The 23110-nt window shown below is 41.6% G+C and overlaps 1 long non-coding RNA gene across 1 annotated transcript in view; it reads left to right on the plus strand.

The window, feature by feature from the left end:
- Positions 1-1390: 1390 nt before the first annotated feature.
- Positions 1391-23110, plus strand: part of LOC140693424 (uncharacterized) — a 36876-nt gene continuing 15156 nt past the window's right edge. Inside the window, exons 1-2 of the long non-coding RNA XR_012069192.1 lie at positions 1391-1516; positions 10545-10670. This is a non-coding gene — a long non-coding RNA (uncharacterized lncRNA). The remainder of the gene's footprint in view (positions 1517-10544; positions 10671-23110) is intronic.

The following is a 23110-nucleotide window of genomic DNA, read 5'->3' on the forward strand; positions in this document are numbered from 1 at the left end:
CCCTGCCAGATTCACCATGACTTTGGACCTAATCTACTGCAGAGAAAGTGACAATTATTGGATTAAAATTACCTCTCAAAATCCCTTCAATTGCCTGTAAACTATACCACAGCAGGGGATGTCTCATTGGCCAGTCAACTGCCAGTCTCCCTTGATGCAAGGGACCAGCGTCGCGGTGAGATCCATGGTGGCCTGGCCAGTGCACCTTCCTACTTTGCTCTAAAACATTGGCTTCCTCACTTTGACGCCTTGACAGCTTCCTTCCCTCTTCCCTCTGGACTGGTGTGAATGAACAAGGTCCCTGCACCCACCTGGGCTGAGACCAGGCCATGCACACAGCCCCATGCACACAGCCCACCATCTGCTGTCTACCCCTGGGCTCAAGTGCAAACTCTGAACTCCCCCACCCCAAAGGTCCGCGTGCCCAATGCCTCCGCCTTAGGGGTCCAGATCACCATCAGTACCATCAACCACCCAAATCCCAAGGCCAGTGCCTGGCAGCCTGGGATCAACCTGACCCATCGGGTCAGTTGAGGCACAGGCTGTGGGAATCAGGGTGCCAAGGCGGGAATTGGAACCACCTTCAGCCCAGCCTGCCTCACCCTGTAGCCTCAGACATTAACTATGAATGTGCACACTAGGCTGGATCCCCCACTGGTGGCAGTAGTAATCATTACTGGAGCACGGATTTCCCCACCTCAACCACAGGGTGAGGGGTGGGGGAGTGAGCTCAGGGTAGGGGTGCACTCAGAATGAAGGGGATCCCATGGTGAGGGGGTACAGGTTGAGAGGTGTGGGGCCCGATCAGATTGGAACTGACCTGGTTGAGAGGTGAGGGGGACAATTTCAGGATGTTGGGTGTCCTGTGCTGAGATATGAGGGGTAAGCTTGTGGGTGTAGGGGCCATAGGTTAGGACCTAGCAGGATGGAGTGTCAGGGCAGGGACCTCGGTATGAGGAGAAGGAGCAGTGTCTTCAAGGTCTGGTGGGAGACTGGGCCTGGCCAGGGGTGGGAAGGTAGTAACAGGGAGGAAAAGGTGTGCAGGGGAAGTGGGGCTGGCGGGGTGTGGCCTGGCCCAGGGCAGTCGTGGTTCTAGTTCAGTGCCAGGACCCAGTCAGTGGCTGGGTGAAGGCTCTGGGGATGGAGACCCGGCGGGACAAGCAGGAGGGGCCCCACCTGGCTCCTCCCGGCCCCAGCGGCCAGGGCCGGTAAAGCAGGAGACCCACCCGAGCAGTTTGCGCTGCGGGCGGGAGGAGGAGGGGCGCGCACGCGCAGACGGACAGACGCGCGGACGCCGGAACCCACCCAGAACGCGTGGAAGCTGGCGGCAGCCGGTTGCTCCTGGACCAGCTCCTGGAAGAGGAACACGGCCTGGGGCCTGGGCCGCAGCTTGCCCGCGGCTCGGCTGCCGCTGCCGGACAGTTAAGAGGGCGCTGGTAGGGGCGCGCTTCTCGGGGACCCGGCGGGTGACGCCTGTGCTGTGCAGCTGAGGATGCGCCCAGGGAGGGGTGCGGAGGTGAGGTCCCGGCCGCGCGTCCCGTTAGGACCCAGAGGCGGGTCCCAGCCGCCGCTGTGGTTCGTGGTAACCCCGCTATTAGTAGTTCCTGGACCTCGCGTTTGTGCCGCAGCTTAAACCCGGGTTTAGGAGATCAGGTACAGCCCCGGGAGGTGGGAGGGCGCCGGAAGGCCCAGGAGCATCTCCGATTGGCCCCCAGATCATGGCCTGCTCCTGGGAGGCGGGTGCGGTGCGGTCGCGGGGCCACGGATGGAATGGGGGCTGCCCCATGAGAGCCCCTGGATTTGCTCCCATCTTACCCGCGGCCTGACCTAGGGGGCGGCCTCTAAAGACCCAGGTTCGTGGGACTCAGGTTACAGGTCAGTCTGCTTCTGGGAGGTGGGCTCGGTGTGATCAGTGTGCTGGGATGGCTGCAGCGGCAGCGGGAAATGGTCGCAAACCCCGCGCTCTCATAGGGCAGCCCCAATCCCGCCATAGCAGCCGCCACCTTTCCCTGACAGCACAGCACCCGCCTTCCAGGAGCAGGCTGACCTGTAACCTGAGTTCCACGAACCTGAGGCAGCAGAGGCCAAGCTCAGGCCATGCGCTGGGGAGTTTGAAGCAAATCCACGGGCCCCCATGGTCAGACTCCATAACCCGCCACTCCCTTCGACCCACCGCGCCCTCTTCCCAGGAGCAGGCTGTCCTAGGGACCGTGCCTGGAGCAGCAGAGGCCGAGCCCTTGACAGGCCGAGGGGAAGATGGGGGCAAGTCGACCAGCTTGCCAGGTCGCTGCCCATCTCCCTGCCGCTGCCCCAGGTTCGTGGATCACTTGTTTTCAAGCCAGTGGTTTCCTGAGAGGCAGGCGCGGTGCAGTCAGGTGGCGGAGGCTGCGGGGAGGGATGCTGCCCCAAGGGAAGCAGGTGGACTTGCTCCCATCTCCCCCAGGGCCAGACCTGTGGACGGCCTCTGCTGCCCCAGGTTTGCAGGACACATGTCATGTCAGCCTGTCCCTGGGAGGAAGGCTCAGTGTACTCGGGGCAGCATCAGTGGCTGACAAGGATTTTAGAAGTGGGCTCTAGCCCAGCATAACTAACTCTCCTTTCTTCTCTTGCTTCCTCAGTTGGTGGCTGTATCGGCTTTTTCATTATACGTTATTGCTGGATAATGAACATAGGTTTCTGTGCTATATAGAAGAAACTTTATTTAAAATCTCTTTTTATATGTAGTGGCTAACATTTGTAAATCTCGAACTCCCCTTTCCCTAGTAACCTTAAGATTGTTTACTAAGTCTGCAAGTCTGTTTCTGTTCTGCAGATGAGTTCACATTGTCTTTTTCTCTCTTTTTTTAGATTGCACATATGAGTTGTATCATTTGGTATTTTTCTGTTTCTGGCTGATTTCACTTAGAATGACCATCTCTAGCTCCATCCATGTTGCTGCAAATGGTTTTATTTTGTCCTATTCATGGTAGAGTAGTATTCCAGTGTATAAATATGCAGCAACTTCTTTACCCAGTCATCTGTTACTACATTTAACTTGCCTCCATGTCTCGGCTATTGTATACAGTGGTGCTGTGAATACTGGTGAGCAGGTATCTTTTCACATTGGAGTTATTTCCAGTTATGTACACAGATGTGGAATTGCTGGGTCATAGGGTAAGTCTACTTTTAGTTTTATCAGGGATTTCCATGCTTTCCATAATGACTACACCAAACTAGATTTCTACCAGCAGTGTAAGAGGGTACCCTTCCCTCTACAGCCTCTCTAGCATTTATCATTCATGAATTTCTGAGCGATGGCCATTCTGACTAGTGTGAGCTGATTCTTCATTGTAGTTTTGATTTGAATTCCTCGGTTTATTAGTGATATCGAGCATTTTTTCCTGTGCCTATTGGTCAATTGTGTCTTCATTGGAGAAATGCTTGTTTAGGTCTTCTGCCTATTTTAGGATTGAGCTGTTTGTTTTTTTGTTATTAAGTTGTATGAGCTGTTTATATATTCTGAAAATTAAGCCTTTGTTAGTCGTATAATTTGCAAATATTTTCTCCCATTCGTAGGTTGTTGTTTCCTTTTGTTTTACTTATGGTTGTCTTTGTTGTGAAGAAATTTATGAGTTTAATTACGTCCCTTTTGTTTATTTTTTTCTCTTATTTCCATTGCCTTGGTAGATTACCCTAGGAGAATGTTGCTAAGATTTATGTCAGATAATGTTTTGCCTATGTTTTCTTTTAGGAGATTTATCATGTCTTGTCCATCTGCATCTTTAAGCCTGTACTCTACATCTGTGCTTCAGTTTTGAATTTTGAGCTTCTTAGAGAAAACCTACTCTTAGCTCATACGTCAGATTCAACATGTCTAAAGCTGATTTCATAATCTTTCTTCTTGCAGCGTCTCCACTTATTCAGTGGGATAATCATTCTTCCGGTCTTAAATACCCAAAGGCTTGGAGTGGTCTTTGATTTATCTTTTTCTCACCACCCTCCATATTTTGTCAGCTTCTTGAACTGTATGTTTTTGGTTTCAAGTGTCTATTCTGATTGCTGATACTCTGATGAAGAGCTTTCATCCCTGATACGTTATTGTTTCCTTCTGCTGAATTCTTGGATATTCTCTCCCCCCCTTTCAGTCAACCTACAGTTTTGGCTCTCCAACATCTAGAGTCAAGTCAAAGAGTTAACACAACCAGATCTCAGTCAGGTAGTCTCGACCCATCATCATTTTGTACTTAGCTTATGTGTTCCAATTATTATGTAACTTAGCCTCCTATGGTAACATGTGCCTTATTAAAAACCAGGAGTCACCAGCCTTTTCCTATCCAGTCCTCAGTTAAAACAGATTACAATTGCCCTGAGAACTAGTTGGAGCCCCATCCCCTTCATAGAGTCTTCCCTATTTACTCCAAATACTTCTAGCTCCTCTTTGTATTCCTGCACTGTTTATGATCAGTAGCCTGTAATCTTGGCTTTGAGTACTGACTTGGTACCATCCCTGGGTGGTTTCCAATGTTTTTCCTCACTTAGCTGGTAACTGGAGAAGACTACCTTGTTCAGCCTCCTTTATACCCCTCACCCTGCTTAGCATCGGACAAAACATGCATCCAGGCAGTGCTTACCTACTTTATTTATTCGCAGGGTGGTGGTGTGGATTATAGCTAATAACTATTAATTCAGTGTTGCAATTAAAAAAGAAAGGCAAGAAAATCCATAAAACTTTATCTCCATGTTCAGTTTAGCGCTTTACCTCAATAGTTTTCTTAAGTCTGTATTTACATTCACATAGTGTTCAGTGCTTGTACAGTTTCCTGAGGCAAGCAGGTGAATTGTCATTATGTTTGACTTTCACGTTACATTTCATATTGGATATATTTGTGCAATGACAAAACCTTCTTTTATAAGTAAACAGCCGGAAGCCCAGAGAGACTAAGAGCCTAACCCAGGGTCACCTGGTTAGTGTTTGGCACAGGCCAGGACCACAGTTCACATCATCCAGCTGATCGTCTTCCAGTGCCTTTTCATTCCAGTGCTGGGAAATGTAGCCCCATCAGCCAAACGGCCAAGTCACATTGCTGCCCCTTTACCTGCCAGTGATGGCAGTGCTACAAATAGTGGCAAAGGAAAGGTCAGAAATAGGAGTGATAAAACACATTTAAGTGCTGGAAATGGATCCTCAACCTCCTCCTCCCTACTTGAGCGCCTCACAAGTGTCCCACTCTGACAGTGCTGATCATTGTTTATAACATAGCCTTAAAATCAGACATCTTTTATAAGACATGCTTTTATCTTGGTCCCTTTCCTGCTAGTAGTCACCATCATGGGCAGAAAGTGCTTGGTTATGTTCTGTTTGTCACATAGGTGGGAGGGAAAGTGGGAAAGGGAGTGGGTTGTACTGAAGCCGAGCATTTTACAGCTCTGTTGTTCTAGGACAAGAGCAGTTCCACTCTTGCTTTCATCACCTCTCCACCTCCGAGTCCCAGCCACCCATTCATGCCTGCTTCCCCACATGCCACGTCCTGGGGAAGGACAGAGTGGTGGGCAATGCCCCCTCCGCCCTCTGCTCTGGGAGGTGTAGGAGTCTGCATTAACTTTTGAGCTGTTTTAGTAATTGGGCTTTTCCAGCTTTTCTAGACATCTCCTTTCCATCTCTGAGAAATTGGATTTGTAACTTAACCATACATGGACTATACTAATGTATTCAGTGACATTAGTGTGATGTTGCCTCTAAGGTGTTCTGTGACTGGATAGGAGGTTTTTATTTCACAGGATGCTTCACATCCAATTCTAAAGGCCTAGAGGCTGCAGGTGTAATCCAAGTCCTTACATGTCTGTAAGGTAGACATGAACATTATTTGATAATATGACCATATGTTCATAGATTACGGTTAGTCCTCCGGCTCTGTATCTAATGAAAGTTTAAATTCCAAACGCTTGAAGAAATTTTGTGGACCATGTCTTTTTGCCTGTAATCCGTTGCCAAAACTGAAATCACAACTCTACCACAAGCCACAGTGTTTCCCAGTAGAGAAAGCCCTCTAATTTTACAACCTCTAAGTAGTGCAGTGGTTGTTTGTGTGAGATGAGGGATGCCAGAGTATTTTTTGGGACACTAGAGTGGCATGACAAGTATTCTGGGACTGGTTACAGTTGAATCTCTACTTCCTATATCCTGGATTGATTACAGAGGCAATGTTAGTGCAGTAACCATCTTGTGTATGCAAGTGTAGGTAGGAAGACAAGAGAGAAAATAGAAGGGATATAAAGTAATGGAGGGACTTCATAGCAGTACAAATAGTGACTTTGACACCACCAGCTGATGACGTGAACTTGGCAAGAATTTGTGAGAATTGGTGGGTGTCATTGCAAGCAGGAGAGTCCTGCAGCTCTTGGGGTGAACAGGCAAAGGGGAGAGCAGATATGGTGGCTATCCGGGGGCTATTTTTGTCCTGAATGTGAAAATGTCCAGTCCCCTGTTCAATTTGGCAGCCACAACTTCACATGACTCAGGGCATTATTTCCACCAGAAATCCATAAAAATATAAACAACCTCTGTTTCCCAAAGTGTTTGTTCTCGATCTGAGATGATTGTCCTGTGGTGGGAGGTAAGTGGGCGATGGGCCCTGTTACATCACCCCCTTTCACTAGAAGTCTACCTCGCTGCTTTTCAACCTACTCCTAGAGGTGCTGTCATTCTGTTACACCTAGGCCTGTAAGACCGTCTTGCCTGAATCCTCACGTGAAGAGGGATGGTTATGTGTAGTTTTAAAAAATTGCTTGGGTCATGTGGTCCTTTGTTCCTTCCAATGGAAATCACTATTCCAGAGCAAATAGTATGCCTCCATAGAAAGTATATTGTTTGTAAGTTGTCTTCAGAGGTTTTGCAGTTGGTTTAAATATTTGCTTGGTGATGGCATCTTGATTGATTGAAGGAGGCAACCCTCACTAGGGGCTTTGTGTGCTTTCTGTCTGAGAGTTCCTTTACTGGCAGCAGAGTGTTCGTAGGCAGAGTTAGAAAGTTACCTGGTCTGAGAAGCCGAATTTGCCCGCAGCTGGGAATTGGCAGAAGAGTCTGTTAAGGAAGGAAAGCTTTAGGATTATCTGGTAGCAGAGTTCTGGGATCCAAACCCTGGGAAACCTCAGCTTTTGTAGAGTATGTTCTGTAACAATAGGCTATAGGATAATTTTTACACTTGTTATAGGATGTAGAGTTGGGGAAAGGCTTAAAAGTGCAAGAACCTTAAAAGAGAATCTCCGAATATTTTAAAGAAGACAGTTCTCAGAATGAGAGCTTTTCTAGAAAAGACTAGCTCTTCACTTCACAGGGGAAGCAGGGAGCAGGTGTAACTGCACTTACGGTAACTTAAAAGGTAAACCTTACCCTCCCACTTAGCTGTTTCCTGGTGTAAGTTCATCTCGCACATCTGTAGTTATAGACCTGATGTGTCATTTTCTGGTACTCCATTCTGCTTCTTAGTGAGAGACTGACACAAAGCCACATAGCAATTGAAAAATTGCGCAAACGACTTTATTGTTAAAAATGTAGACCTGTGGCTGGGTGCTTCATTTGCAAGTGTCTTTCAGTACATAGAACACTGAAAAGAATGCAGTGTTATTTCTTTTTTTATTCCTTTAAGCCTTTGAAAAGAAGGTTTTCTTTGCAGAGTGTCTGGAGTACATCAGAACAAGCAGAAACTAAAAATAGCTTTAAGAAAGCTCCAGTATAGACGTTGCTTATAGTATGGTATCTGTCTTAAAGTTAATTCTTTAAAGCAGGAAGCTGTAACTCTCAATTTCTTAAGCAAATATAAACATTCTTGACACTTAATGACATTCTTTGTGGGGTGAAGCTGATTTTGCTTCCATTCTGAGCGTTGAAAGTCCTTCTATGATACTCCTACCAGTCCTCAATATTTTATTTTCCCTCTGTTGTGAACTTGTTATTAAACTTGAAGCAGATATAAATATCATTAACTTGCTACATATGTAGATGTTCAGTGTTACATAGTCAGAAAGTTTGTGTACATCACACGTATCTACATAATTCCCCCCTTTCCAACTGTGTTCCTGATAGGATGGTGGGAAATGGCAGTATGGGGATATGTCTTTCAGTACACAGTGTTTCCCCTCTTCCCTCTACCAGATCTGGATTTTCTTTCATCTTTCGGCTTCTAGACTTACTAGCTCTTTTTCTTAAGCTAGGTATGTCTCATCCCCCTGTGCACACAAACATGCGTACACACACACACACACACACACACACACACACATATTCTGCCGTAAGGAGTAGCGTGCAGCATCCCATTCTCCCACTCCTTCTCTGGATCCACCCACTGGAGGCAGTGTCTTGCACGAATTCATTTGTAAGTTCCTTTATAAAATTCGAGTGGTTGGGAAATAGGACTGATATCCACACCTAGTAGGCAGGCCCTCAAGGACAACTTCTATGGTTAATGCCAGGTTATCTTAATGTTTGAGTATCTGGGTTTCATGTCTTCCTCTACCACCTGTGTGACCCATGATTCCCACATTTCTGCCTCCCTCTAGAATTTTTCTCTCCAACTCTGAACTCTTACAATGTTCTGCTGATTTGACATCTTCACTTGGAACTCTGATATCTTAAAATCAACATGTGTAAAAACTGAGCTCTTTGTCGTCCAACCCCCCAAACTGGTCCTTTCTGCAACATCCCCCATTCAGTTAGTGGAAACTTAATCCTTCCAGCTGCTTGGGTCAAAAAACTTGGAGTTATTCTGATTTTCACTGACATACCACATGAATTCTGTCAATAGATCTGGTTTAACACTGCCTTTAAAACAGATCCAGAACCCAGCCACTTCTCACCATGGCTCCTGCCTCCACTGCTGCTTCCCTGCCCTGAGCCACTGTCCTCTCCTCCTGCACAGCCCTTCTCAGAGGCTTCCCTCCTTTCATCTCTGACCCGTTTTGACTATTCTCACCCGGCAGTCAAGTGAGCCTTGAAAACCTAAGTTAGATTGTGTCGTCATTCTGCAGTGCCTCCCAATTTCACTCGGGGTAAAAGCCACAGTCCTTGCAACGTCCTCCAAGGCCATACAGGATCTGCACTGACCCTTCTCCGCAGCTCCAGCAGTGCCCCCATTCTGGAACATGCGAGGTGCACGCTGGCCTCGGTGATGGTTATTCCGTCTACCTGGGACTTCTCACCTCCTAGTCTTATTTCTAACCTCAGTCCTCAGTGTGGCCTGCTCTGGTATTTAATACAACATCACCATAATCCCATACCCTAAACTCTCTTTACCTTGCCCTTTTTTTATTTTTTCCATGGTTCCTCTTTCTTAACATGCCACTTCCTCTGCCTCTCTTTCGTGTGAATTGTCATCTCCACCCCCCACCCCAGCTAGACTCCAACCCAGCTCCGTGAGGACAGGAATTTTGTTTTGTTTATTGATCTATTCCAAGTGCCTAGATTAGTCCTGGGTACATAGTAGCCTGTCAAAAATTATTTGCTAAATAATTTAAAATATTATAAAATGAGTCATCCTTTCAGGAACGGGTGAGGAAAGGAAGCTGCATGAAAGAATGGTGCAGTAAATAATGATATTTGCCTGTTGTTCTTTGTGTGATATATATATATGTGTTTTAGCTTAATTTGGTATCCAGTTTCTTAATTTAATAGCTGTATTAAGGTGTAATTTACAGGCCATAAAATTCACAAATTATAATTGCACAAATCAGCCATTTTAGATATTTCTAGAGTTGTGCAACTGTGTCCTCACAAAGTCCCCTTTTTTCCATCCATATGCAGTTCGCCCTCCACTCAGTGGCACCCTGATTTTATTTGTTTTTGTTTTTTTGGCAATCACATCTCAAAAGAATAATTTACACAGCAGTACTAATAGAGCTTTGGCTTTTAGAAATGACACACTTAAATATGAATTCAGCTGTCATTGCTGAATGTAGGTAGCAGTATCAGACATCGGTGAGAAGAATGGACTTGAGTGTCAGACTGGCTGCAGTCTTACCCAGCTCCACCAGTTACCAAGTTACCCAAATTATTTTCTGCCTCAAATTCTTTATCTGTTATATGGGGGTAATAATAGCAGCTTATAGAGTTGTTGTGAGGATTAAGCAAATAGTGAAACAAAATTTAGTATAGTGGCCAGCTTATGTAATTACGTAAGAAATAGCCTTGCAGGTAGAGAGCAAAATTCAAATCAGTTTCTAAAGTATGTGTAAAATATGATCCAGTTCCTGCCTGGTTTGTAAACACGTATGCCTACTGCAGAATGTAAAAGCAGGCTAATTTCCAACAGAAAAGATCATTTCTTAGCATTTCTTTCAAAGATATATGCAAAATCATTTTTACTAAATTTCGGGTGCCCACCTCTGAAAGAGCTTTGACACCAGGGAGGTAATTATCTACTTTTTTGTTAAAATCATGCTGACCATCACAAAGTGTTCTGAATTATATTTTAGCCTTTATGTTGGGAAATACTGTGAGACTTCTTCTAAATTAATGGGGGGGCATTCACTGTAGCTCTTGTAGCTGTTTTGTTGTTTTCTTTTATGTACAGATGCACAAAGCAGGTTCATCAGAAGCCTCTCAATTCCAAAGATAATAACAGTGAAAAATATTGTACAGTGACAGTGAATCCTTGGCATATGAAGAAAGATTGTAAAGCCCTGAATGAATTAAGAAGGTATTGTTACATTAACATACATGTAACCATGGCTCTCTTACCTTTATTTTTCACTTTATAATGAAGATACTCCCCACCCGTCAAGGTTGCTTTGTTTGATATAGGGAATATCTAAAGCCTTTTCTGCAAGTTTTTAAAATAAGTAACAGAAGGTAATTTATCAGAAGTGTGAATGGTGTAATCTGCTCTGTCTAGTATAGTAGCCACTAGCCACATGTGGCTATTTTGAATTGAGATGTTCTATAAGTGGAAAATATATAATAGATTTTTAAGACTTCATACAACAAAACTAATGTAAAATATTTATTAATAAGTTTTAAAAGTGTCAATCACACTTTTGAAATGATAGTATATTGGATATTTTGGGATAAATATAATTATTACTGAAATTAATTTCACTTGTTCCTTTTTATTTTCTAAATGGTATTACTGGAAAATTGTGACTTACACTATGTTTCTATTGACAATTCTGGCTTCTAACTTATTGCAAATAATATGAAAAGAAAACTTTGATGAAAAATTTTGTAATTGAATAGTTGATTTACATCATAATATTTTCAGGTGTGCAATACAGAGGCTCAACATTTTTATAGATTATATTCCATTTAAAGTCACCATAAAATAATGGCTATATTTCCCTGTGCTCTATGATACAGCCCTGTAAGCTATCCAATTTATACATAGTAATTTTTACCTCTCAATACCCTACACCTTCCCTGCCTCCCCTCTCCTCCTTCTCCCCATTTGTAACCACCAGTCTGTTCTATGTACCTGTGAGTCTATTTCTGTTTTATTATAGTAATTAATTTGTTCAATTTTTTATATATACATATAAGTTAATACATAGAATATTTGTTTTTCTTCCTCTGACTTATTTCACTATGCATAATAACCTGTAGGTCCATCCATGATATTGCAAATGGCATTATTTTGTTTTTTATGGCTGATCAGTATTCCATTGTGTGTGTGTGTTCATGTGTGTATATCTGTGTGTATACACATGCATATATGTGTGTATATATATATATATATATATATATATATATATATATATATAATATACCACAACTTCTTTATCCAGTCATCTGTCAGTGAACACTTGGGTTGTTTCAGTGTTTTGGCTATTGTAAATAGTGCTGCTGTGAACATTGGGGTGCATGTGTCTTTTTGAATTATATTTTTCTCCAGAAATATACGCATGAATGGGATTGCTGGATCACACGGAAGTCTATTTTCAGTTTTTTATGGAAACTCTATACTGTCCTCCAAAGTGGCTGTGCAATTTACATTCCCACCAACCGAGTAGGAGGGTTCCTTTTTCTCTTAAAAGGTCAAAAATTCTCTAAATTTATATACTTTCCTTACAGTTTAGGACACAATTTGGCAAAAGCCAGAAAGAATTTGATAGGAGTAAATACAGTATTTTTTTTAAATGTCCATGCATTACGGATAGATATGTTATTGATGAGTTGGTTCCCTACATTTGTAGATGCAGAAGTTTTTATACCTTCATAGACATTTCAGTCTAGCAGAGAGAAAAATTTCTTTGCATTTTGCTGAACTTGTCCGGGTGGCTTTATCGAATATGGTCCAGGCCTCCAGAGGTGAATACACATCCAAACCTGAAACATTTGAATGTCTGCAAGATTTTAAGAGTCAAGAATGTCAGATCTGGACTATAAATCTGGTAAATGACATCAGTGAGTGGACTCAAGAAAACTCCATTTGAGTGCAAAACCTTTCATAAGCCAAAAAAGGCATTGAAATTGTGGCAAAGCCAGAGACTTGTGTGTGACACATATGGCCACAAACCCATGGGGACAACCACAGGCGTCCTGGAGTGCCAAGGGAATTCCATGTGAGGAGTCCAGCACTCACAGGAATCCAATAAGTCCCTGCCAGCCAGAGCAACTTCATTGCTACCGTGCTGTTTTGAACAAATGTCTTTTCAACAGGTTCAAATTGGTTTGTATTTTTTTTTACATTTTTTATTAATTCATACTCATTTTACAGTGTTGTGTCAAATTCCAGTGTTCAGCACAATTTTTCAGTCATTCATGGACATATACACACTCATTGTCATATTTTTTTCTCTGTGATTTATCATAACATTTTGTGTATATTTCCCTGTGCTATACAGTGTAATCTTGTTTATCTATTCTACAATTTTGAAATCCCAGTCTATCCCTTCCCACCCTCTACCCCCCTGGTAACCACAAGTCTGTATTCTCTGTCCATGAGTCTATTTCTGTCCTGTATTTATGCTTTGTTTTTGTTTGTTTTTTTTTTTTTAGATTCCACATATGAGTGATCTCATATGGTATTTTTCTTTCTCTTTCTGGCTTACTTCACTTAGAATGACATTCTCTAGGATCATCCATGTTGCTGCAAATGGCATTATGTTGTCGGTTTTTATGGCTGAGTAGTATTCCATTGTATAAATATACCACATCTTCTTTATCCAGTCACCTGTTGATGGACATTTAGGTTGTTTCCATGTTTTGGCTATTGTAAATAGTGCTGCTATGAACATTGGGGTGCAGGTGGCACCCTGAAGTAGATTTCCTTCTGGGTACAAGCCCAGGAGTGGGATTCCTGGGTCATATGGTAAGTCTATTCCTAGTCTTTTGAGGAATCTCCACACTGTTTTCCATAGTGGCTGCACCAAACTGCATTCCCACCAGCAGTGTAAGAGGGTTCCCCTTTCTCCACAGCCTGTCCAGCATTTGTCATTTGTGGATTTTTGAATGACAGCCATTCTGACTGGTGTGAGGTGATACCTCATTGTAGTTTTGATTTGCATTTCTCTGATAATTAGTGATATTGAACATTTTTTCATGTGCTTTTTGATCATTTCTATGTCTTCCTTGGAGAGTTTCTTATTTAGGTCCTCTGCCCATTTTTGGATTGGGTTGTTTATTTTTTACTTATTGAGTCATATGAGCTGCTTATATATTTTGGAGATCAAGCCTTTGTCGGTTTCACTTGCAAAAATTTTCTCCCATTCCATAGGTTTTCTTCTTGATTTATTTCTGGTTTCCTTTGCTCTGCAGAAGCTTGTAAGTTTCATTAGGTCCCATTTGTTTATTCTTGCTTTTATTTCTTCTAGGAGAAAATTTTTGAAATGTATGTCAGATAATGTTTTGCCTATGTTTTCCGCTAGGAGGTTCTTGCCCTTCTTATTTCAGGGAATGGCACTATAATTTAGACACTGCCAAAGCCATAAAAGAGACAGAGGGATGTGAGGAGAAGGCTTGGAGGGTGCACCGTTCAGTGCTTTTAAATTGTGACAGTTACTTGTGCTTTTTTTACTTTTTTTTAATGGAGGTAATGGGGCTTGAACCCAGGACCTTGTACATGCTTAGCACGTGCTCTACCACTGGCCGGCATCTTTGACTTCTTCCTGCCCTTCCATCACACCTGTGGCCAATCCGTCCACCTGCTGAAATGTTTTCTTCTCTCTCCTCCTGAGAGGGCCTCAGCAGGCCTCCACATGAACCTGCCAATAGTCCTCCCTGCCTCTATCTTGTCTCTTTCTAGATCACTTTGCATGTCTCCTCTACCTTGGAGGCACACAGAGTCCTTTGAGATGTGCACCTGTGATCTCTCCACCTGGTTGCTCATCTGCCTCCCGCACCCTGTGCTCGCTTGTAGACTATTTGCAGTTCCTGGAAGGGACCTGGCTCTCTTTGGCCTCCCTCCTTTGCATGCGCAGCTCCCCAGGGAGAAATGGCCTTAACATTATACGTTCACCTGATCACTTCTAGGGCATCTCAGAACTCAGCACAGTGGTTCCCTCCTCTGGGAGAGCCTTGGCTACAGTTCCGGCTCTCTGCCCTGAGCACCCTCTGCTGACTGTTATCCAAGCCCTCTTAACACGCCTCCTCAGCCATCACTTCACTATGAGTCCTGTGCACCTAGGAGCTCCCGGAAGCAGGGACTGTGTCTTTTTCCTCTTTATTCTCAGAGCATTGTACAGACTCAGGTACAATGGTGAAGGGCACAGTGGTTATTCTGCAATTTCTCTAGAGTTGGGGCCTAGGGGTAACAGTCTGGTGGGAAGAAGGGCTTAGGGGATTTCCCCTGAAGCCACATTTTCAATTAACATTTCATGTTGTTTTTGTCTACTATTTGAAGTTACGAGTCTTAAAACAGAATGACGATTTCTAAAAATTACTTTACCGATGATTGAGGAAAATGGCAGTTTTCCATATTTAAGAATATTATTTAAAGTTTGTGTGACTGTGGTGGTGGAAAATAGAAATGCAGGGGCTACTAAAGCATTCTCATCCCCTTCCCCACCCTCAGGTCCTTTGGACAGAAGAGACAGAGGGATGTGAGGAGAAGGCTTGGAGGGTGCACCGTTCAGTGCTTTTAAATTGTGACAGTTACTTGTGCTTTTTTTTACTTTTTTTTTAATGGAGGTAATGGGGCTTGAACCCAGGACCTTGTACATGCTTAGCACGTGCTCTACCACTGAGCTATACCCACCCTTCCCCCCGATATTTGTGTTTTTAGTGGGCATAATGTGCTGGTAGCAGGTACTTTAGCATCAGACACAGTCACCTGCCTCTGACCATCACGTTAATACCTTTCCCCTGAGCTAGAGAGCTAGTCTGTTTCCAAAAGTTCAATAAATTATCTACATTTTCTTTTTTCTTAAACAAAAGGTATTAACTCATTTTTTTTAGTATCACCTATAAATATAATGTGATTTTATTAACCATTTACCAAAGTGTTAAGTGTAATAAATATTAAGTACAGATTTCTGAAGCATCAGTCATCACTGAAGATCCACATTCTGCTGTTCTCTCTCGATGTTAGTCACCTTACTATTGGAGTTCTGAAAGCAGCGCCAGGCAGAACTTGAGTACAAATGGGACACGGTTGAGCAGGAAGAACAAGTCCGACCAGAATAGGAGGCGCGGTGTCCCCACGTGGAGATAGATGAGATTACCCAGGAAGAGCGGGTGCTGTTTAGATGCACTTTAGTCTGTTTACTTCTGGACTTGTCAGCCTTGGCTGCATGTTGGAATCACCAGGGGACCTTAAAAAATGTTGGTGCCTGGATTCCATCACTGCAAACTCTGATGGTACTTAGTGGCCTGGGGTGCATTCTGGCATAGGGAAGTTTTTAAAGCTCCTCTGGTTATTCTAATGTGCAGCCAAGGTGAAGGAGCACTGCCTGGAATGGTGGACACAGAAGAGAAGTGAGGCCCTTCCTTCATAATAACAGTAAAAAGGGGGAAAAGAAAAAGACTGGTATAAGTGTATAAGAGGCATTGATTTGTATCCTTTCATAACACCAAAAAAAAATGCAAAATATAAATTAGCTACAATGACATAGTTGTAAAAGGAAAGACAAATTGGTTTTTATAGTTGACTCCCATTTTTTCACATGCGGCCTCGTTTTCATCGTAGACTAAGTGCCCCTTTGTCTTGAACTAAGTCCCAGTCACTGCTACCCCTTCCTGTTGGGATGTGCACAAAGAAGCATGGCTCTCATCCTAAAGTCAGAGAAAGGGTAGAATAAGCAGGGAAACATTTGTTGAGGTGCCATCAGTGTTTGAGCAGTGTTTGAGCTAGTCATGTTACATAATTGGAAATGTAAATTTATTGCTGCCACTCCTGCTGCAAAATTAAAAAAATAAAACTGTATATCTTTGTATCAACATTCTAGAGCTATGAAAAGATGATTTTTGAGTCATTTGTATTATTGCTTCTTTCCATCAGCTGAGATAATTTAGAGCTGTTTGTTCTTGCAGTCAGCAGCAGCAGGACAGAAGGTTATGAGCATGAATAACACTTGGAAAAAATGCTTTTATTAGGAGCATCTGAAAATGTCTCCAAATATAGATTTAATAAATGAATCACAGATCTACATAATGTTGGCATTGAAAAGATATGGAGAAAGCAGGTCAAAATCCTCTTTTATAAATGGAAAAAAATGAGGTTCAGCTACCAATAGAAAGTGACATTTGTCTTTTACAATGTAATAAGCTTCTAATAATCCCCATTATGAATTGTTCCCATTGTTTACAACTGAAGATGGGGGTAAAAGCATATGTTGGTGAAAGACTGTACATTCAGAGATGAAAGCTGAATCTTAGACAAAATTAGATGTTCATAATGCTTTTGAGTCCTGAAAAACAAAAAACTTATCATATTGGCAGCATACAAAAAATACTGAAGAAAAGTTTTTTGGTCATTTAAACTACCAAGTTTAAATTTAAAATTGCCAGCTAATTAGTTTAAATTTTCATTGGAACATGCTTGTTGAAAAATTGAAGATGAAGACTCATTTAACTTTATCATTCTTCCTTATTTAAAAAATTGCCTTATTTTTTTTTAGTTTTTTATTTGAAGTATTTTACTTTACTTGAGAAAGCATGCTCCATTGTTTAGAGAGGCCAGCGTTGTGGTAGTGAGATCTTGGGAATGAAGTTGCCTAAATTCATATTTGAACACAGCAGCTTGCTTCCTGAGTGATCTTGGACAACTTAACTTCTCTGTGCCATAGTTTCCTATAAAATAAGAATAAGAGAGTTGCTTCTTCATGACAGTGGTAAGGACGGGTCGAAGTAATGTACAGAATCTACTTGGAAGGCTTCCTGGCACAGAGGAAGGGCCATGTACTTAGTTACAGCTATTATTATACTATATCTGGTTTTATAATCCAGTTAAATCTTGAGTCTAACTGATTTCATCTGTTAAAAAATTCTAAATATAAACTCTAAAATGGAAACTCTTAAACTTCATAGTTGTAGCTAATTAACACATAAAGCTCAACCAAGAAACACACAGTGGAGACCATTTAGCTGCAGACACCTGTGATACTTTCTGTCCTGCACAGACTCTAAGCTGTAACTACCGTCACTTCTGAAATCAAAGGCAAGCTAAGGAATAGAGCTTTACAGCTTGGCCTCGTCAGGTGCTCAGACCATGGCAGGGACAATTTACTGTTCACATGTGCATTTTCAAAAAATAGTATTAAAACGAACACTGTACATATTTTGTTGTGTGTTTGACATCGTTAACAGAAAAGAAAAGGAAAAAGAAAAACAGGAAAAAAACCCATGCATTTACAAACAAGGAGGCAATGTCTGAAAATTATTATTATTCTTTTTATGTTTAGGATTTAGTGACCAGTAAGGAGAAATAGCATTTTATTGGTGTAATCCCTTGATTGACTAAATTTGTTTTTTTAATAAGGAAGAAGAGCGTGTTCCATTTACCACCTGGGGAAAGTGTATACATATAACCCTTTGTGCAAGTGCTCTTTTTCTTGGTAAGAACCTACCACAGACTTTTAAAATCTAATGTGAAATGCTGAGAAAACTGAAAGTCAAGTTGGGAACTATGTAGTCTCATAGAGAAAACTTTTTCCAGAGAAAATCTGAGCCAACGCAGGGCGCCACTCTGGAGGTTCCACAGTCTCTTCTGCTCACAGTGCTTCCCCCAATTCTTTTCACCTCATTTGTTCAAATCAGATCAGTGGTTTAGGATTCTCCAGGGTCTGATTAAGAGACCAGATGGAGGCATTAAGATTTCTAAAATTTTCCAAGTGTAACAACCTAGGTAAAATGTCTAAGAATAGCCTAACAAAAGAATAGTAGGAACTATCAAAAAATAAAAGTAAACTACTGAAAGATATAAAAGATGCTTTAATCACATGATTCTAGATTAAAAGATCATATCTCCAAAATATCAGAAGTTATAAAATTCATTTGGGTTTATTGTGAATAAAATCATATTAGCAATATAATAATTAATAAGATAATGAGAGTTTTACTGGGTTCAAGAATAGCCAGATTAGAAAGTAGGGCAGGAAGTCCAGATATGGGCTCTGATATCAATAATAATTTACTATAAGAGATGGAAGGCATTACAAATCAGGGAGATAAATAAAGGTTATTCAGTGAATGGAACACTTGTTAGCTACTTGGGGGGAAAAGAAAAGATTGAAATCATACAGTGAACCATATATTATGATAAATTCCAGAAACATTTAAAAAGTAACACAATTAGAAAAAAAACTAGAAATAAATATGGATGAGTATACAACCTCTAGATGAACAGTAAGTTTCAGAGGAAATTATACAAAGATTTTCATGCATCATAAGCATCCTAATTTTAAACAAAACACCAGAGGTTGTTATTTGTTTACAAATCCGACAAGGGGCTAATTCCTTCAATACATAGAGAGTTCAGATCACTTCAAATGTAACATCAAAATATCTCAGGAGCGTAGAAGGCAGAGAAGATGAACACACATTCACAAAGGAAAAAATAGATGTCACACTTCAATGGTAATTCACTCAGTGCACATCAAAATGAAATAGTTTTCCACCTCTCAAGTGACACAGCTCTGTTTATGAGGATGAAATGTCAGTGATCACCAATCCCATGCCTAGGTTACTGGATAATTTTTGTGAAGTATGGTTGATTTACAATGTTGTGTTAATTTCTGGTGTACTCCTCAAGCCTTCTTAGAAAGCAGTCTGACAGTTGATATCAAGAGTCAAAAATATTCATATGTTTTAATCCACTAATTCAGCTTTGAAAAACTTTTAATCAGGAATTATTTCAAAATGACAGGGAAAAGTCATTATGGATGCAAGTCACAGACATATATAAAATCTCAGCCAAAATATTCTTCCAACTATTCACAAAGTAGAATAGTATGCAGCCATGAAAAAGTGTGTCCATGAAAATATTTTATGACATGTCAAAGTGTTATGCTTATGATAGATTTGAGAATAAAATTAATATATAAAATGATTTGTAATATACAAACAATGCACCGTTCTGAAGAAATTATGTCTATAGGTCAAAGCATTATTCTTATTTTTTTTTATTCATTTTCAGATTTGGAGTCTTTTGATTGTAGGTGACAAAATCAATCTCCAATGTGTTTAAACAACAACCAAAAAATGGGGATGCATGGGATTTATTGGTTCCTGTAAATGAAAACCTCAGGTCTGAGGTCTGGCTTCAGTCAAGGAGAGATACCCTAGCCCAGATGATGTCAAGGGCTGCTTTTGTCCTGTCTTCATTCTGTGTCCAAAGATGTCTCAGCATGTTGCTTCTAGGCACGCAGCATCCCAGATCATCCATCCAAACCAAGACAGGTCTCTTTTGGCAGCTTCCTCTCTTAATAGAGGAAGCTTATGGTTCACATGGGCACCAGTAAGTATCTCCTCACATAATAGTGGCTCTTCCTGGGTTATTTGCCAATTCTCCAATCATGTGCGAGGCCAATACTATGAGGGGTATTATTTGTCTTAAACCAACTGAGATCTACTTCTGGTGCTTCAGAAAGTGTGGGTCAATCGAGGTTAAATCACAGGACTATAAACAAAATAGAGGTTACTTATCCTATAGCAAGTTCTGGGTCCTCTTCTAAGACTGGGGACAGATCCAGGACAGCAATTCTGTCCACTACTGAGTACTTTCAAATTTTCTTTAATGAGCAAATGTTAAATTTATGATCAGAAAATGTGATAAATAAGAAGAAACTTGAGGAAGGAGAATGGAAAGCTTTCCTGTTTCTTAAGAAATAGTGAACCCATTAAGTGCTTGGAAGAAAAATGGAAATGTGTCAAGTTTGTAAAAGTTCTGAAATGAATTAGAATTGATTTTACAGACCATGTAGGAGACAGTGCTATACAGTTAGTGTGTCTTTGGGCTCTTTGAGAATTTCAGTACTTTCACTGAATAGTTGCTTGATTTGGGGCAAATTGCATCATCTCCACGTGGCTCTATTTCCTCATCTGTAAAAGATATAATATTACCTTCCCCACAGGATGATTGTGAGGATTTTGAAAAATAGATGTGTGCTGAAGCAATAGTAAGCATTTAAGGATTCTTAACTATTATGTTTACTTCATATATAATTAAAAAATTATTATGCAGACTTTTAAAAATGCATACTATTTAAATGGCCTTTATGTGCTGTACAAGAGAGGAAGGCTTAATATACCTTCTATAATACATTTTTCTCAGCCTTAACTAATTTTCACATTTAATCACACACACACCAAAAAGTTATTCCTTTCACAAGAATGAAGACTTAACTGTGAAGAAAAGGATGATGAAAGAGAGTAGAGGAGAAAATAAAATGCTTTCTCTACAAACTGATGGCTTAAAAACTAAGAAAAACACCTTTTTAAGACTTTGGTCACCATATTCATAGCTTATACTTAGGTAGAGTTTTTCACATGCCTGTGGTTAATGTTCCAAATTTTTTCACAATTAGTAAATAATTGATTCATCACAATAGTCCTATAAATTGCTATTGTTATTCCCCCATTATATGGGTGAGGAGATTGAAGCCCCTTGAGGTTAAGAAATTTACACAAGGCCCCACAGCTAGCTTCGGAGCTGGGATCCAGATGCAGGAGTGTGGCTCCGGGAGGTGCTTGTAAACACTCCCACTGCTCTCCCCTGCAGGTGCAAGCCAGCGGCCCACTGTTACTATAAATAACATGATGTGGTTCACTTAGTCCTGAAATTCACATTCTTTGTAGCTTTCTCTCTGGGGCTGCCATCAGGAGCAGCCAGGGACACTGAGTACATGCTTCTGGACTATGACCAAGAAGGTAGATGGAAGGAAAACAGTTTAAAAATGGGATCTTTAATGCGCATTCTTCAGTGGCCAGAAAAAAACCTGCCTAGTGAGGAACTGAAACCCTATTAGCCACGTGCAAATTATGCTTCAGACACCCCCGCTGCCCTTGGGTCCACACAGTCAGAACTACAGTGGATCAGGGACATGAATCTTGTGCAAATGCAGGGAGTAGGGATACCTGCCATTTTAAGATCTCAAGGAGTGTGAAAAGCATGTGAAGCTTTCATCAGCAGAGACCTGCTGTCACTTCTACTGTTTCCCTCAGGGCATGTCCACAGCTTCACTGGTTCTATTCAGAATGAAGACGACAGCTAGCACCTGCTGAACCCTGAATCAGTGATAGGTTCCCCCTTGAAAGGAAGCATATCCCCTTCATGGGTTACAACTAGTTCATAACATAAGTAATTCTACAGATGTAGAAGGGATACTTTCATTTGTTCTGCTATCACAGACTTCCCTCCAAAAGAACATGCCACCAGTTGCCCCATTTTGACCCATTAAAATATACTTAATAGGCTTTCTTCTTTAGTGCAGTTTTAGGTTTACAGAAAAATTCACAGAAAGTGGAGTTCCCATATATTCCCTATGCCCTGCACACAGCTGCTCCTGCTGCCAGCGTGTTACATTAGTGGATGCACTCATTCTTTTTGACATCTTTCATTCCTCCTCCACTAAAATTTAACATGCCTGATATTCACGTCTCTTATGGCATTTACGTGCGATTTATATCACTTCTCACGTTTATGTGAAGTTTACAACACATGCATGTTTTCTGTTTAAGCTGGGTTGGGGGCAAGTTTTCTGTGTAAAAATACGATCATTAGTGAGTCTTATGCTGCTGGGTTTTTGGGTTGTCAGGTCCTGTTGACCATTGCTTCAGTTATTGGGATCATTGTCTACGGACTTTCACTGTTCACTGTATTTCCTGCAAAACTTCCCAAGAACCTGAGTGGAACAGACCCAATCCAAAAGTACCTGACTGTGCAGGTGGGCCACGCCCATCACTGCTTCCCTCATCAGTTTTATCATCTTCATGACCCTGAACGCCATATATGAGAACGTGTCAGTCATGATGACTGACTCTGGTAAGCTCCTCCTGCAGCTGAGATAATTTGTACACAAGTTTTAGAACCAGGTCAAAACAGAGACTATCTTTTAGGAACTTGAATTGCAGTACATTACAGTCTTTAGTTAACTTCAACTGCAAACCTATTTTCTCTAGCCTATATGAGAAGTGAATTAGCTCCATTTTTGCATTAGTAAAAGGGACAAAGGACGCTTTAGAATGTCCAAGCTCTGTGTAAATATGTCAGTGTTTAATAATAATTTCAATTACATTAGATAATGTACCCTATTGTTGAAAGTAAATAGTCTCTGTATTGCAAATAAGTGGAAGAGGGTCGTGGTTCCAGTGGCAGATTTGCTTGCGCGTTACGGAGAGGACAATTAATCACACTGTTATGTGTCTTCCCCCCATGCTGTTCCTGTTAGTGTAGCTCCATTCTCATCAGCTGCGGCTTCTATAATAAATGTTTCTTCTCTCTGGCTTGTATCCCACCCAGCGGCTTAGCGGCCTAAGTTAAGTGCTTCCCACACGTTGCATGTGGCTGGGTGGTTCTCCCAGTGGTCTGCTCAGTGGTCATCTTCTGAAAATACTAAGACCAATTCAAATTCTGAACTAGGAGGATGATCGTTTTATGTTCCCCAAATGTTTCTAGCAAGTTGCCCCGTGTTTTGTTTGTCTTCTTCAATAGTCCTACCTTATTGCCGTTCAGGGAGACAAGAGAATTTTATTTAGCAGGATGTTGAG

Source organism: Vicugna pacos, unplaced genomic scaffold (assembly GCF_048564905.1).
Source record: "Vicugna pacos unplaced genomic scaffold, VicPac4 scaffold_19, whole genome shotgun sequence".
Taxonomy (NCBI): Eukaryota; Metazoa; Chordata; class Mammalia; order Artiodactyla; family Camelidae; genus Vicugna; species Vicugna pacos.